Source organism: Ursus americanus, chromosome 7 (assembly GCF_024610735.1).
Source record: "Ursus americanus isolate L20-20 chromosome 7, mUrsAme1.1.p, whole genome shotgun sequence".
NCBI classification, from domain to species: domain Eukaryota; kingdom Metazoa; phylum Chordata; class Mammalia; order Carnivora; family Ursidae; genus Ursus; species Ursus americanus.
This window is the reverse complement of record NC_142133.1, coordinates 56789177-56801533: the sequence shown is the minus strand read 5'-3', so window position 1 is coordinate 56801533 and position 12357 is coordinate 56789177.

The following is a 12357-nucleotide window of genomic DNA, read 5'->3' as shown; positions in this document are numbered from 1 at the left end:
TATATATTTTATGTATGGATTTATTGAAAAATATTAAATGTTACTGGCCTACTTAGATAAAGGGATTTTTATAAATATTTATGCATAGCTTTCATTGCATGTGGTATTTTTATAAGTACAAATAATATGTGTATATATTTATTAAATACCACATGAAAAATTCCTTTTGCACACACAAAGACATTCTTTACACGTCTTACGTGTAAAAATTTTTTTTCATTTGCTCTGTAGTTAGCTGCTGCTGAAAACACTTTTTCCCCCCACATGACTGAGTAAATAGCTTTTTTTATAGCTTGTGCAAATATAGAGTGGCAGGTTGTTTGGGGTAGCCATTTTATTCCAAAACCCCATTTTCACTTTTCTACACCATTCCTCACCTTCTAGAAACTTTCCCTCTCTGCCCTTCCGGGCTCAAAATAGTTGATCCAGAACCTGCCCCTTCCTTCTAGGGCTGGTGGTGCTGGTTTGATGTATCTGGTCTCTTCGATCCTCCACACTTTTTGTCCGGGCGGTCTTTTCGATACTGAACAACCTCAGGGAGGGCGAGTGCCCTCATACAGACAGTGAATTATCCTTCCGAATGAGTACATTCCATGTAGTAACTCTGAAGGCTTTTAGGCTTGGCGGATTTTTATTGCATTTATGGGGAGAGAAAAGGTTTGCCTGAGGAAGAGGTTAGGGGTTCTGGGATTCTTCTCTGAATTATGGGAAAGTTTAGCCTTGAACACTTGGGGGTAACCTTAGAGGCCTAAGTGAGACTAAGAAAGCGGGCATGGAGAAGATGTTCTAATCAGGCTCAATTAGTGCACTCATATCTGTAGAGAGCAGGCATCTGGCAGGCCCGATGGTGGGTCTTTTTCTATTAGTCCCAACTGCGGGAGAAGAGCCAAGAAGTGTCAGCGCTTCCCTTGCTGTCCAGAAACCTGCAGTCTCCTTAAGGGGCAGAGCCACATGCCAGTGTATGCAAGCAAGTGCTGGCTAGACTATTCTAGCTTTTTGCCACCCAGTGTGGCCATGGGACCCTGGGACCAGCAGCACCAAGCCTCAGGCTAGGGCTACTGAATGCAGTCTTCATCTTAATGGAAACGTCAGTGGTTCGTGTGCACGTTTGACGTTTGAGAAGCACCGGGAAGTGTAGTGGTTCTCAATCTTTTTAAATGAGAGTCATTTTAAAATCTCATGGGACTTAGGAATACCCTTGTCAGAGAAAGACACACAGGGAACTACCTACCAACGCTTCCACGCTCAACTTCCCAGTTGTCCTGAACACCAGACTGGGGGTGGTGAGGAAGTCCTCAGTAAAAGCCTCCAGTTTTTGCAGGAGAAGAACCACTCTCACTGTCAGCCCCAGCGTCCCCAGTGAGGGAGGCATCCTTCCAGCAGGCAGAGCTTAAATTATGCTTTGGAATGCGGGAGAAATTAAATAGGGAGAGGAGTCAAGAAGGGCATTTCAGGCGGGAGAGATGCAGAGATAAGTGGGCCCAAGAGATAAAACAGCAAACATCCATTTTTGCATGCAGTAAGGGGAAACTTAATGAGGAGACTGCAGTTTGGTAGAGGGCTCTCCCTGTCATTGATTATCATCGTTTGAAGCTCCAGGAAATGAAACCGGGCTCGGTGGCCCTTTCACTTCGGGGACACCAGGAACCCAATGACATATGGTTTCCTGTAAGACCTCATTTCCGATTACTAGCCATCCCTCTCACTCGCTCCACGTGGCCTTCAGGCTTTTCCAGGAAGGCCAGCGGTGCCTGGGGCACTCCATCTGCTCTTCCCCAGATAACCGTTAAGGTCTTTATTTAAATGAGACTTCAGGGGAGTGTCTTTTTCTCTAAAATAGCAGCCCCACCCACATTCCCATCCTGGGCTTAATTAAAGCAAGAACTTCTTCATTACCTGACATTACATTATATTTACTTATAGATTCATTTATGGCCTGTTTCCTCTGATGTGTGGACTTGGTTCTTGTATCTTTCATACCTAAAACGGGCCCTGGCACGTAGTAGGTACTCAATGAATGTGCATCGAATAAACGACCTCTTGGCTACAACCAGTAATGAATGTAAAAGCCGTGTTCACAAACCCCATAGCTCCAGAAATAATAATATATTAAACATTCCTGAAATATGCCACACATATGCGGAGACCGAATTTTTGACCACTTTTCTTTACTGTAGCTGAACAAGAAATACTAAACACATGGAACATTTTAAGTTCTAAAATTCAAACATTGAAAAGCCAGGCTTACAAAAAATGTCTTTCTAGTCCGTGCATTATGCATAACTATTTCTCTTCTAGCAAAGCTGAAACACACTCCTGTGTACTCAGCTGGGGATTTCCTCCAAAATGCCCCATTCAGACTGAATTTCTGTGCATGTTCTCGATTATCCCCCGAAGTCAGACTTAAAGCAAAACGTAAGAGAAGCTGGAAGCTTAGAACATTTTGAACGAGAATGTCCTTGTAGCTGGAGGATTCCCCTCTTTGCTCCCCAATCAGAATGTCACCAGTCCCAGAAATAAAGCTAACCAATGCTGATGAATTTGGTTGAACACCTGGCGAAAGCTAAGGCGTTTGCGAACCAGGGATTTCCTTGTAAATAAAGAACTCCAGGTCACATCTATTTCGCATAATCAAATGCAGCAGGAAACGGTGTACGAGGAGACTGCGTCAGCATGCAGGCTGCAGGCCTAGCATGCAGCTCTGGGCAGGTTAGACAGGCATTCTCAGACACTGCCCAATCCTAGGACTCTCTTGGCATTTGAATTAGTTTTTGAACTCAAACAGCACATTTTCTTTGTGGATAAGGCCTTCAAATATAGATGCATATTTGATTGTTGCCTGGAAACCAGTGGCTAATAAATAGCCTTACTTACATTGATGTAGCCTCCCTTGCTTTACGAAACCCTTTACATTCATCTGGTTTCTTCCTCCTCTTAGGTCGTGTGTCCACATTGGGTAGGTGAGGCCCTTGTGGTTGGTGGACACTCTGCCTGGTCCCAGAAGGGACTTAAGGCAATTTTAAAGGCCTGTATGTTTAATGAGTCAGTCCTATGGTACTCTTGGCGATGTTCTCTTTCTCCAGATACCTGTATGCCTCCCTCCTTAGCTTTTTTCAGGTCTCCCCTTAAACGGTAGCTCCCCAGAGGCCTTCCCAGACATTCTGTGTCAAATGTCACCCATGGTCCTTTTTATCTCTTTACCGCCTTTATTCTTCAAGGCGCTTATCACTCAACATATTGTGTATCTATTTGTGGGTTTTCTCCTCCACCCCACACCCGACATACTTTATATTTATTTGCTGATTGCCTCCTCCACCCCGCACCACTCCACCGTCAGCTCCATGCGTGCAGGAAGTTCGCCTATTTTATTCACTGCTGCGTCCAGCCACCTGGTGAGTGCTTGGCACATAGTAGACTCACTCGATATTTGTTGAATGAAGGAATGACTCCTCAGTGCTTAGTGTAGATACATAGCACGCAGTGCGTATTTGTTGGATAAAACAATATTTTCATGAATGAGTTAGAGGTAGGTCTGTGATTCATTCAAGGTCATGCAGATAGTGATAACTTGATATATAAAGAGTTCAATCCCTACTAATTCTTTCTCTGCAGTGTCCTCATTTGTATACCTGCTAGCAAGTCCCGACCATTGTTATTATTCAATTTTTTTGTTTCTTTGTTCATCCAATTTCTACCTGCCCAAATGAACATCACAGAGCTATTTCAGTGATTGTAAGATGAGCAGGAAATGCAATTGATCATTTCAGTTAATGTTCTGGGTTAGTGAGAAACAAGATGAAAACATACAGGGGAAGAGAGAGGTCCAATGATACCCCCATTTCTCCTGCTCTCCCACGTGATTCATACACCACGTATACCCACGTACATCTCCCCAGCCCATGAACCAAACATACTCCTGCCTGACAGGTACCAAATGTCCTCACTGTCTCTGCCTGTCTCACGTTACCGTGTTAGAGGTCCCTGCGCACAACGGACAGACCTTCTACTGAGGGGTTTACTACAGGTCCCCGAATTTGGACTCTCCCAAAGCAAAGCAGGAAATGCGCAGCGAGAGAACACCTGGGACTGTCCTTCCATTTACTTCGCAGAGAATGTTCCACAGGGCTGTTGGAAAGCCGAATCTGACAAGAGTCTCCTTGTCTGAGGTCCCCAAGGTCACGTGCGCTCCAGGCCAGCGCCTTTTGCTGCAGCCCACCCTGCTAAGGGGTGCACCAGACTCTCGGGGGTACCTCTCCCTCCTCTTCAGGGGATGCTCTCCTTAGTCTGTGTCATCAGCTCTCCAGAAACAATGGCTGAGGTATTTGGTATTTTCCTCAAAAAAGAAAAGAGATAGGCAGGCGTTGGCCTTGGGAGAACTTGGAGTTGCCCGACTCCTGACTGCACAGGTGGGAGCAGGAGGGGAGGGCGGCCATTTCACAGGTTCGACTCATAGTTGTTACGTATCGCTCCGTGCCAGGGACTCGGGCCAGTCCTGCTGGCGCTCCTCTCGGGCTGACCTATATTTCTCTCGTCTTTCCAAACCTGCTTGACTCCTGTGGAAACTATTCCAAAGGCATTCATCCGAATCCTCCAGAGACATCTCGGTGGCCAGGTCCCCCGTCTCAGCAGAAGGCCACGTTAGGCAAATTGGGCGCCCACGTAAGAGTTAATACTTGGTGATGCCGTGCTTTGCACCTTAGCCCGGAAACACTGAGATTTACACAAACAAATACCCCAAAGGCAGGGGTCTCCTTCATGGCACAATATTAACATCTCTGTTCCTACAGTGGCCTAAGACTTCTTTTTGGGTTTGTAAAATTCTATCTATGTGTCTGTCTAAAAAACAAAGATAAGAATTTAGCACATTCATTCCGTAAATCCGCTTGCTAGTGAATATGATCTGATATTCTTGTTGTCACTCAGCTTGCATTTGTTGGACACCAGAGTGTGAGGCACTGGGACAGGTACTCTAAAGGGTGCAAAGCAGAACATGCTTCCAACACGTAAGCAGTTTAAAATTTATAGAGATGATAAAACAAGTGCACACGTAACTAATACAGACAAGATATGAGAAATGTCATCAACTCCATGTTATTTTCCAAATGTCAAATGAGGACGCGTACTCTGATATGTTATCTGACAATAAGCCAACGTATTATCTCGACTGAGGCCATCTGGGTTATCAGGGACTGATGACCAAGTAATATTGATATTTCATTATACAGTTGTGGTTTCAAAGTTTTTCCCTTTTTAAATGGAATTGTAAGCAGGACTCCAATGTTTCTGACAGGTGAAAAAGCAGCTCTTCTAGAACCCTTCCAGCCTTCCAGCCTCTCATCAAGGAGTTTCTTGAATTCCTTCCTGACTCTCCTGGGCTCCAGGAAACACAGTTGAAACCGTGGCAGGGTGATCAGTAAGCACAGAGATTGCTTCTGGCTAGGGGAAGAGGCTGGCCTGATGGAGGAGGCGGCATTTGAAATAGGCCGTAGGAGAGGGTGGTCATTGGCTTTCTCTTGTGTGGGGCAGGGGCACGTGGTCCGAGGGTCCCTGTACTGCAGAGATCTTTACGACCCCGGAAATGGCCTCCACAGACCGTGTCAGTGGGGATCCAACACTTGATTTGTGAGTTTCATGGTGAGGAAGGAGCCGAGGTCTATCTCTGGCCTCCTCTGAAATTCTCTTTCTCATTCCTTATCATCCTTCTTTCTAACCCACTATCAGGGACTTCCTGGTGTCCCTCTGTCAGCTTAGAGTCCCCGTCTTCCGGATATTTCTTCTTTACCAGCAGCAGCACTGACAGTGGATTCTAACATGTTTTCCTTTAGCAGTGGACCCCAGAAGCACACGCCCAGGTCACTGTAACAATGGGTGAACACTGCCATAGTTAGAGAGTGCTGTGCTTTCTTCCAAGGAGGGCAGGCTTGGGAGGGAGGGTCCTCTCAGGGGCCACAGAACCAATGGACTAGAATCCTAATCCTTTAGCTCAGCATTCTGGCTGATCAAAGTTTTATACCACCTTGGAGTATAGCTGACATTGCTTGGGAGGTGACCTGCCTACTCTGACCTTCATGCCGTCCTGAGCGACCTACAAATTAGGGTTAACATGGAGGAATGACCAAGTCAGGGACCCCATTTTCTTCCTTCATTGCTTTATTATTCCTTGTTAGGGGAATGACCTAGTTTGTTGCAAAAGAAAGCAGAGTTTATGGAAAACCCAAAGATGGAACTCAAACTCAGATTTACAAATGTGTGAGGGTTGCACAGAACATTCGATTCAATTAAAACATGTATCTGTTATTTCCTTTATTTTCTAGAGAAGTCTTAGTGGCACAGCAAAATTGAGCAGAAAGCATAGAGATTCCATCTACCCTCTGCCTCCAAACACACACCGACCGCATCGGAGTGCTACATTTGTTACAGTCAACGAGGCTGCGTGGACTCCCCGCTATCGCCCAAAGCTCATAGTTTCTATTAGGGTTCATCCTGGGGTATCACATTCTCTGGGTGTGCACAGAGGCATTGCCTTGCTTCCGGTTCAGCCCTGGTGTGAGCACACAAGGATGTTGATACACTGAGTCTGCAACACTGAAAGACACATTTTGGCAGAAACCCCACCTAAGAAGATTTTGAGATGTTTCCTGTCACCAGGTGAGCAGGAAAGGCTTTCCTTCTCCCATTTGTCTCAACCTCAAAGCAGGCAGTTCTCCAAAAAGGTGCTGCAGATGTGTCTGGTCGGTTAAAAGAACATCAGAGCTTAATGGGACCTTAGAAAGTCACCAGTCCTGCCCTCCCATTTTACAGCTGAGGAAACGGAAGCAGAGAAAAAGTTTGATTTTCTCAAGGTCATCCAGTTAGTGGCAGGGACTCCTAGTCTAGAAAGGACTTTGTTTCTTTGTTTGTTTGTTTGCTTGCTTGCTTGCTTGTTTCTAAATAATTTTGTTTCTTTTTGAAAAAAAAGATACTCATCCCTGCATGGATTAGAATGGGAAAGTGCTCTGAATTATGTCTCTGGGAGGGCCATGGCATCAAGGCGAAAAGCGTGTGCTCTGGAGTCAGACACCAGGATTCAGACCCCGGCTGTCTCTTAGCTAGTTGTGGGACCTTGGGGCCACAGCTTACGCTCTCTAAACCTTCATTCTTTATTTGTAAGAACGGTGGGTGGGTGGGTGGGGAGGTTATCCCGGAACACATCTTGAGAGTAGGTGTGAAGAAGATTAAGTGAAATAGTTCTTATGAATGTGACTGGCACATTCTCCAATCTCAAAAATATATTCAGACCTGTCCTTCCGACCGGGTAGGAAGATTGTCTCTGTGTCCCTGGGACCTGGCACAATCCTTGTCACAGAGCCTGTGTGCAACTGTGTGTTGAGTGAGTAAAGCATCAGGAGTGGCCGAGGAGAAACAATAGCACAAAAAGCAGGGGAAAGCAAAAGGAACATAGAAGAGCATAGATGGATAAAGGAGATCCGTAAATGTTTAGATTCTCAGGCAAGTGGAAAGATTTGAGAAATCTCAAACGGCAGTGAAAGGGAGAGAGAAATCCCCGCCAGCTCCAGGGTCCCATGGAACCACACAACAGGTGCATTTGACATGCCTTGCAAAGCATGAAGTACAAAACAGGTGTGCACGGGTCGTCAGTGCCAGAAGCAACCTCCTCTTACCAGGATCTGAAGAGGGAAATGTTGCCCCAAGCATCCGGAGAGGCTTATACTGCTCAGCCCTCAGGAACCAGGGAGGTCAAGGGGGAGGGAGTCTCAGGCAATGCCAGTGAAAATAGACCCGACAATAAAGACTCTGCAAGATGGGGTGTATTAAGCATGCCTTTTTATTCTTGTCAACACTTTTCAGCACACAGGGTGAACCTTAATTATGCAAATTTAAAAACCATTTAGGAGGTTATAGGATCCCAGGATGGAATGCAAAATATGAGAAAAGAACCTAACTGTGTTAGAAATGCCTGAACCATCACTGAAGAGGGGGTGGGGAAAGTGCTGACCTAAGTCACTTTGGAAATAAGTGGATTTTGTACAAAAAAGCAAAAGGAATTGTACATAAGCACTCCAGTTTATAAAATGATGTTCTACTGAGGTTATGGGCTGACAGTGATGTAAATACTATACATGGGGACTGAGCAATTAGGTCATGGATAGCTGACGGTGGGAGCCAGGTTTCTCATTGTGAGGAGGGGATGCCGATGAGCAAGGGAACAAGGTTAGAATGATCCATGTGGTACTGGGTTACAGTTGGAGACATCAGTATGACCCGTATTTAGCTTAATAGAGATACAGAGAAATATTGATAGGTATACGTGTATACGCATGTGTTCTACACACACACACACACACACACACACACACACACACACACACATATTCTTTCTGTCAACCAGGAGGTCCTAGAAGCAGTGACACCCCAGTAGCATCCAACACACCAGATCATGATCTCCAACACCATTCTCCAAGAAAAGAACCAAGGATCCTTGGAGACCCGCCTGATTCTAGGACAGGAGCAGGAAATATACAAGATAAGCCTGGAGCGTCTAGTAGTTCCAGAAAGTAAGGAAGTAGGCAAAAGATCACAGGGACACAGGAACCAACCAAAGAGCTCTCAATGGCCAAAGCTGGAACACTTTGAGCAATAAAATAAAGTAATATTGGGTTTTAACCGAAATGGTAAAAAAAAAAAAAAATCCATGAATCCATACTGGTATAAATATATGATTGAATAAAGAAATAAATGGGGTACCATAGACAGATCACCCCTGCAGAATTCCAAATAATCTATATAGATATTTTCCTGTCAGTGAGGTAGAGCGTATCTCCCTGCTCCTTAATTGTGGACTGCACATAATGACTTCCTTTCAGAGAATACAGTATACAAGGTTGGGGGAAAGTAACTTTACAAGGGAGAAACCTGACAAACACTACCTCAGCCAGAAGGTCAAGGTCAACATCAACAGTCATAGAATCTTGTTGATAGTATGAAGCCTTGACGTGGTCTTCCTCCCTAAAACTCATAGCCAGAGTCAAATAATGAGAAAAACGTTAGACACTTGCTAATTGAGGGATAATCTACAAAATACCCAACCAGTATTTCTCAAAAACGTCAAGGTCAAGACCAAGGAAAGACGTAGAAACTGTAAAAAGAGCCTAAGGAGACGTGACGACTAACTAAGATGTGTTGTGCTGGATGGCATCCTAGAACAGAATAAAGGTAGTAGGTAAAATGTAAAGAAATCTGAATAAGGTATTTTATTCACACTTGAATTAAAAATAATGTGTCGATATCGTTCATTCACTGTCACAAATGTCCCATTTTCACGTAAGACCTTAACAGGGAAATGGAATATGGGAACTCTGGGTGATCTTTGCAATTTCTCTGTAAGTCTAGAACTATTTTAAAATTAAAAGGTTTAGCCGGGGATGTACTGTACGGTGACTAACATAATATAATAAAAAAACATTAAAAAAATTAAAAGGTTTATATTTTTAAAAGGTCTAGGAAGAGGATCTGGGCATAATCGTTTTGCTTCAAGTTGGTTTCTGACTTTAACTCCTTGTTCTTTAATTTAGAGCTTAGAAATTTAACTTTTGAACTAATAGCATGGATAAATGTTAACCCATTATAAGGAGCTGAAAATCTTTCTTTCAGAAAATTGGAAGTAAAGAAATAAACAAGCAAAACCAGGAGTTTATGCGTGTAAAAAAGTATAAAACTGTTATTTTTTCTGTACTGTTGAGAAGTTGACCATTGCACTATTGATCTGCATTACTGAAATGAAAATGTAAAAGTGAACTTTACATTCAGCTATACTGTATATCACTATATAGTCTCAGTACACAAAATACTGCTGGCTTTGGAACACGGCTTAGAAATGGTTATCTTGGTGACCACGAATCCTTAGGTATCAATAAAAAAAGTGAGTGGATATCTTGAAATTTTGACAAGAAACTCCTGCTCACTATTGCCTTGTACTGGCAAGTGTATGTCTGCCAGTCTTTGGAATCTTCTAGAAATTATATAGGCTCTAGTGCCCATCATGTCTAAGAAGACAGGCAGCAGGGACTCTCTGAGGTCTTTGAAGTTCTCTGATGGCCATAACAGTCTGAAAGAAGTGCAGAATGGCAGGGAAATTAACCTCCCTGCACAGCAAGTAGTTGAAGGATTTTCTCCTGTTTAAATACTAACCCTGACACCATCTCTCTCCCCCACCAGTCCCAGACACAAATACTGCGTTTTCTGTTCATTCAACAAATAGTTAGAGAACAGTATGTGTGAGGTCAGTGCCAGAAAGTGTGAATAGCACAAAGTTGAATTAGATGTGAATCTCTCTGGTCTTCCCTCAAGGAACAGATAATCCAATAGAGGAGATAACATTTGCATAAATAATGAAACAAGGTAGACAGTGAGCATTGGAAAATATTATTACTGAATAAAGTTATTTCATTTTTTTTCTCCTGCCTAGTAAAACCTGTGGGATTGCGTAAGACTGTTTCTTTCTCAGTTATTCTTCTGGGTTAAGCCCTCATCATGTCTCCCCTGGAGCTTCCGTCTGTACCCACTCTCCAGATCCAGTTAGGCACCAGGTCAAATAGATTGGACCACCTCATGAAGCTTCCCGTAACCATAAGGGTAAAATACAAAACACTTTGATGGCTAAAAAAACCTTCTGTCATGCCCTGGTGCTTGCCTTCTTCTCCAGCCCCATCTTCTAAACTATCCCCAGGTTCCAAACATACTGACTGACTTGTATTCAGAACTGCTATGTTCCTTCCCCTCTCTGGGCAGTGCCGTTGCTTCTTTCTGGAATGCCCTTCCCTCTGCCCTCCATCAGACCGCCATCTCCATAGCCTTCAAGGCTCACTTCCTCTGTCAAACGCTCTCGAGTCCTGTTGTCTGGACTATTGTTCCTCCTCTGTGTTACTATAGCTCTTTGACCGTGGCTCTGTCTCATTTCTTATCTCCTGAAATCTCCCTCTCCTGCCCATACGCTCGTACTCATTCTTTAAAACTCCTCGTCTGGAGGTAGCCCTCCTCCCTTTAGTCAGAATTAATCTTCCTCTGCTCCAGTGACTTACTCAGGTTTTACTCCTCTATTACAGTACTGAGATGCATCTGACGTGCATTAGAGCAGATGCCCCTTATCAGTGGGGTACACGTTCCAAGACCTCCAGTGGATGCCCGAAACCATGCATAGTACTAAACCCTAGATTTACTGTTTTTTCCTATACATACATACCTATGATAAAGTTTCATTTACAAATTAGGCAAAGTAAGAGATTAACAACGATAACTAATAATAACATAGAACAGTTACAACCATATACTATAATAAAAGTTGTGCAAATATGATGTCTTTCGAACATCTTAGTATACTGTGCTCATCCTTCTTCTTGTGAGGATGTGAGAGACGGAATGCCCAGTGATGGGATGAAGCGAGGGGAATGGCGTAGGCATTTGTGACCTAGCCCTAGGCTACTACTGACCTTCTGACCATAAGTCAGAGGAGGGTCATCGGCTCCAAAGTGCGGTTAACCGAGGGTATCTAAAACCAGAACGTGAAACCACGGATGGGGGGACCGCGGTAGCTACCCGCATGGGTGTTCCGGTCTGGCTTCTCCACCTGCTTGCTACAACCATTTCGGAATAGGCAGCGTATGTTCATCCTTTATTCTAGCACAGCGCCTGGCACACCACCTATGGATCCAGAAGATTTCCCTGCCAGTTCCTAGGGCCTCTGGGCGACCAAGCTTGTCCAGGCTGAAGCCGAGGCGGCGCTAGCTGGCCCCGTTTCTGGCCATTCTGAAAGGCAGGCCCTGCCAGGCTTTGTACAACTTAATGAGCCTCCAACAACCTGGAAATGCACCTTACAGCCTGTTGAAGTGTCTTCTCTAGATACCTGTTCCGCAATCGTGACCAAACAGAGGGATAATCCAAGCCAGGATCTGAAACGTGAAAAGGCTACTTGTCCCCGATAGCATTGTTTTCTGCTGGAGTTAGCAGAGCAGCCCGGCTGCACATTCCTGGGACATGAATAATATCAGTTGTGATTACACTTCAGTATCTCATCCATCACCAGCCCAGGAACACGGAAAATAACCTAATTAGGAAATGCCAAGGTCCCTTTGCTGGGGATGAGTGCTGGGGAAGCACAGGTCCACACGCCTCTCCCCGACACGGGGCTCCTCGAGGCTCGCACACAGGTTTTGATCCTGCAGGGCTTAAGGGCCGACCTCACCCAGACATCCACATTCCTCACGTAATCGCCAGTAAGCTGAGCTCGTGACACCTCGGATTCCATCCTCTATGACACTCCTCCAATGTAGCAGAGGACATATGTCAGGACGGATGAATCAG